General features: G+C 42.7%; 1 pseudogene; it reads left to right on the forward strand.

Annotated features, from left to right (window-relative positions):
- LOC112072559 (homeodomain-interacting protein kinase 1-like) overlaps positions 1-3,143 on the forward strand; it is a 43,433-nt pseudogene extending 40,290 nt beyond the window's left edge.
- The last annotated feature ends 2,630 nt before the right edge of the window (positions 3,144-5,773 follow it).

The following is a 5,773-nucleotide window of genomic DNA, read 5'->3' on the forward strand; positions in this document are numbered from 1 at the left end:
GTATCCCCGTGAAGGAAACAGATTGTTTGTCATCTGTATCCCCGTGAAGAAACAATTGTTTGTCATCTGTATCCCCGTGAAGGAAACAGATGGTTTGTCATCTGTAGCCCCGTGAAGGAAACAGATTGTTTGTCATCTGTAGCCGCGTGAAGGAAACAGATTGTTTGTCATCTGTAGCCCCATAAAGAAACAGATTGTTTGTCATCTGTAGCCCCATGAAGTTAACAGATTGTTTGTCATCTGTATCCCCGTGAAGGAAACAGATTGTTTGTCATCTGTAGCCCGTGAAGGAAACAGATTGTTTGTCATCTGTAGCCCCATGAAGGAAACAGATTGTTTGACATCTGTATCCCCGTGAAGGAAAAGATTGTTTGTCATCTGTACCGCATGAAGGAAACAGATTGTTTGTCATCTGTAGCCCCGTGAAGGAAACAGATTGTTTGTCATCTGTAGCCCCGTGAAGGAAACAGATTGTCTGTCATCTGTAGCTGCATGAAGGAAACAGATTGTTTGTCATCTGTAGCTGCATGAAGGAAACAGATTGTTTGTCATCTGTAGCCCCATGAAATCAGCCAAAAACAAGCTCAATAACTCAATGTATGCACACACTCCTAGGCTACATCTTGATTTACCCAGTTTATCAATAGAGATTTACCATTCAAATAAATTATTACCGTTATGTTGCTAAATTGGTTTAAAAAAAACTAGGTCAAATTGATTGTATAATTCATTCATTAATGGTTGCGGTTTTAAATGTTAAAGTAAAATGCAAATGTTATATTGAACTCAACAGTTGCCCAACGATTGAACAGAGCAGTAGCTGACTTTGTCTGCTTCAAATGCCTTTTTTTTGCCTTAGTATTGTTTTGGTATTTGAGTATTGTGATGGTATCGAGTATTGTGGTACTAAACCTGGTATCAGTATCAAAGTCAACATTCTGGTATCTTGACAACACTAGAACATACCCACAGAGCTCTGTACAGTTTAGAATCACAGATACAGTGTACAGAGGCACAGAATGCTTTAAAACCAGTTTTGAGTGTTTTCGTTGAAACCATGTCTCTCTGTCTCTTCCTGGTTGGTTTCCAGGGCAACTCCAGAGCTCCTACATCAAGCCCAAGCGGGCCAATCGACAGCCCTGTAGTGGTGACAACAGCGACCGCCATAAGCTAGTCCCCAGCCAATCACATCCTCTCAACCTCAGCCAGGTGAGTCGGCCAGCCAATAGTATCCTCTCTTACTAGCAGGTGTGCCCCAGGCCACTGTGACARGTTACAGAAKYTTCAGATAGAAATGTATTGTGTAGAACAGTTGATTGTCTATTTTAATTTTTAAACAGCGATGTAAAAAAAAATATTTGTTTATACAGTTTATTTTCATTGAGATATTTGGCAAAAGACATGTTCTGATGCAGTCTGTCTGTCTGCCTGCCTCTCTTTCTCCAGGTACAGCCTGTAGTCTCATCCTCGTCTCAGGACCGTTCCCACGGCAACCTGCGTCGCCAGGCAACCTACCCCCCTAGCCCCGCTTCCCACTACACCTTTCAGGAAGCGCCCTCCCTAAGCTCCGCCCCCAGCCTCTACACCTTCCCCGCCTCCGCCTCTCAGGCCATGGAACAGTTCCTGGTGCGTGGCCACCCCACCCCTTCCACCTATGCCCCTCCCACTGTCTCTTACGGAGCCTCTGGGTTGGCCCGGAGTGACGCAGGGACCAGGAAGGAGTCTTCGGTGGGGTCAGGGATGATCCATGGGGTGGGGCTTCCTGCAACCTATCAGCACCAGTTTACTGCTGGGCCCCCATACATTAGTGTGAGGCCCCGGGCTGAAGCCTACAGCGCATACCAGCTCAGCCCTCGACGGTTGGGACAGTACCCTTACTTATGATGAGACGTGGGCCGCTTTCAGCAGCAATGCAACGTTTTGGAACGTTCAGATAGAAAAAAATCCTATGTAGAACAAACATGTCTGTGAATTGCAGATCAAATTAGAGCTGGGATGATAAACCAAAAATGATCGACACCGACTATACCGATCACTTATCGCAMACATTTTGTTAATATCATTCATTACAATAAGTAGCCTCTACTAGAGAAARGTGAAGTTTGAAATGAAATAAGTTTACTAATATGGGTGATTGTTAATAGAACAATTGATGGCTACAATCGTCAAAGTAGTAGTAGTTTAAAGGCTCAATGCTGCCGTTTTTATCTCAATATCAAGTCATTTCTGGGTAAGAATTAAGTACCTTACTGTGATTGTTTTCAATTAAAATAATCAAAAATAAACAGAAAGCTAAATAGCAAAGAGCAATTTCTCAAGTAAGAGTTTTGCTAGGGCTGTCTGGGAGTGGTCTGCGTGGGGAGGGGAAACTGAAAACTAGCTGTTATTGGCAGAGAGTTTTGGAACTCTTTCTTATTGGTCTATTAACTAATTAACCACCTGGTGACGTCACCAGACACGCTCAAAACTCCATCCCACCAAAACAGGACATTTCAGACGGTCTTTTCAAACAGTTTTTACATTTAAAGGGCATCATATTTAAAAAAACAAAAAACAATTTCACAGTATTATTCCAACCACACAGGGGGAAAAAACCTTTTAGACAACACTGGGCCTTTAAAGGATATTAAAACCATATGGTGGTGTAYATTGTTATATAGGCTTCTTTCTATTTATCCAATCAATTCAGGTCATTTATCCCGATGTGGATTTTTTTTTTGTCCTTATCGCCCAGCTCTAGATCACATCGACACTATTCATGACATTTTTTTATCTGCAACGTTGGGACAACGTTTTGCAACTGAACGTGGCTATGGTAGAGCAGTATACCTACTGATGATGTCATGATACTGGGGCTAGAGATGGGGCGGGGGGGCAATAATGTGTAGGACTATGGCCCTCACACACACACACTCTGAAGGGGCAATAAAACCCCCCCCACTTCACCTTGTGGATGAATCCGGGAGGGCTATGGAAAGGGGTGGGGGGGGGGTACCTATGAATTTTTGCACTACTGCATTTTATTTACTGTTAAGCAGTGGTTCACCTCAAACTGGTTTAACAGCTTTCTGTTAAGCAGTGGTTCACCTCAAACTGGTTTAACAGCTTTCTGTTAAGCAGTGGTTCACCTCAAACTGGTTTAACAGCTTTCTGACCTTTTGTAATATTATTATTATTATTGTGATATTGTACTGTTATTTTTCCCAGTAGAAAAAGTATAATTGTTTTGTTTTATCCCTGTTTTAATTGGATGTAGATTGAGGCGTTCTGGTTTTTTAATATCATATATATTATAAATTGTGTTTATTTAAAAGGCTTTGTGTTTTAAAGGGCACTAGTCTCCTCTAGGGGTCCAGTCAGTGAACTGAAACACAGAATACTGGAGATACAAAACGTGTTTCTATACCATATGAAATAAGGATCAGGAGGCATATGAAATGCACTTCCATATGAAATGTAGGAATATGACACGAGTCTATGTTCTACATGGCATAAATGTACAGTATATAACAGCTATGCTGGTCTGTGAGCTACCTGTAGCGTTGCAGCCTCCTGAATAGGCCCTAGCTGTGTCTCCTTGCAATAGGAGAGCTCATTGTCTCACGTCAGATGGCGTCACTCCTACGCGACGCCCGTCCCTCAACCCGAGTGCAGACGGCCGTCAGCGCTATCTGACATCAGACAATGTAGGAGAGGCTAGAAAGGCGTAGCTAGAGAGACGGCACACCTAGCTAGGGAGATGCTACTGCTAGCTAATTAGCTAGATATGCTAGCTAATCTAAAGAAAACCTACAGGAGACCCTTGTAGCCTAACTCTAGCACAGCTAGCTAGAGAGATGCTAGCTTTTAGCTAACCCAAGGCTGGTCTAAAGGTGATCCAAGTATCTTTAGCATGGCAGCCTAGCTAGAGAGATGCTAGCTACTTGCTCATTTAAACAAAGCACTTAAGGTGATTCCGTTTTCGTCCTCATGCTAGCTAGCAGTAGCCACATGCTGGCTAGCATGAGGACGAAAARGGCTCAGCGGTGTCTTAATCTCAACAAAAGCCCTTTCCAACCATATAGCAGAGCGTATACGGTTGGAATCTTCTAGCTTACCTAAAGGTGATGTGTGTGTCTTTAGCATGGCTGGCTAACTAGCTAGAGATGCTAGCTATATGCTAACCTAAATAACTTCTAACGGTGATCCTTGTGTCTTTAGCACCCTTATATAACCCAAACTAATCCAGTGACATCCATAATATGGTCTGATAATAGTTGTATTATATTGTTTTACATATAGCCTAAACACCTGTGTTTTTAGTTCTACGTGTTCTAAGTTCTAAACCTTCTCTATTGTGAGTTTAATTATGTTTTGTCGTTAATGTGAGCGGTCACACAAGACGGTCTTGTTGGTGGCTCGTGCCGCACGGGATGGATGGTAAGACGTTTGAATGGAAGGAGAGGGAGACAGAAATGTATGGTTGTTTGACACTGATGCGACGGATCATTTCATTTAAATCATGAGTATGTTGTATGTAGGTTGTTCTGTCACAGCCTGGTAACGATGTAGACTATTCTGTCACAGCCTGGTAACGATGTAGCGACTAGTTCTGGTCACATGCTGGTAACGATGCTAGGAATGTTCTTGCTCACGACCTGGTAAGATGATGTAAGGCCTGTTTGTCACAGCCTGGTAACGATGTAGCACTATTCTGTCCACAGCCTGGTAACGATGTAGACTATTCTTCACAGCTCTGAGTCAACCGTGTAGGCTGGTTCTGTCACAGCCCTGGTAATAGAATGTAGGCTGTTTCTTGTCACAGCCGGTAAGATGTTAGACTAATTCTGTCACAGCTGGTAAAACGGGTAGCTGTTCTGTCCACACGCTGGTAATGCATGTAGGCTGTTCTGTCACAAGCCTGGTAATGAGTAGGACTGTTCTGTCACAGCCTGGTAAAATGATGTTATTCTTATTCTGTCACACAGCCTGGTATGCTGTCGGCTGTTACTGGTTCAAGCCTGGTAGACGATGTAGGCTGTTCTGTCACAGCTGGACGATGGTCTTTCGTACAGCCGGTAGACGAGTGTAGTCTGTCTGTCACAAGCCTGGTAACGATGTAACTATTCTGTCACAGCCTGGTAACGATGTCAGGAAGGACAGCCGCTCTAGTCTTCACACCACCACCAGACCATTCTATTGCCTTCAATTGCAACAGGCAACATTCATTTAAAATTGAAATGAATTTGAAATAGTAATTGAACCCAGGTCTCACCATGAAAACTGGGCGTTTAATGTTGTTTGGACTGTAATAATGAGGCTGAACGATGGAAAGGCACATCGCTCATCGATCAGCCAGGAAACTGCTTTACAACTTAAACTGACTACTGAAAACGATTTGGTTCATTTTGTCACTGTGGTTTTAGATAGAAGTACATTATCAGACTCGGACGGAACTCTCCCAGTTCTATTGGGACTGAAGGTTCTTACTGCTGTTTAAAGGGATCATTTACTGGTTCTGCAGAGAACGTCAGAATATCTTCACCTGGGTGGAGTTTATTGTTTTCAAAAACACTCTCTGGTCTTTTTCTTTATACTGTACTGTCTTGGTCATTATGTTGCACAATGCATTTAGTAATCAGGTTATTGGTGAGGATAATGTCAACATCAAATCAACCCAATCACTGTTTTAAATAAATTACCAGAAGTCCATGTGTCTTGTCTCTTTGACTCTAAGCAACGCTAATCATAGTTACAGGCTTTGGTGTCAGGCTATCATTCATTCAATAGTTAG

This window comes from Salvelinus sp. IW2-2015, unplaced genomic scaffold, assembly GCF_002910315.2.
Source record: "Salvelinus sp. IW2-2015 unplaced genomic scaffold, ASM291031v2 Un_scaffold1961, whole genome shotgun sequence".
Classification (NCBI taxonomy): Eukaryota; Metazoa; Chordata; class Actinopteri; order Salmoniformes; family Salmonidae; genus Salvelinus; species Salvelinus sp. IW2-2015.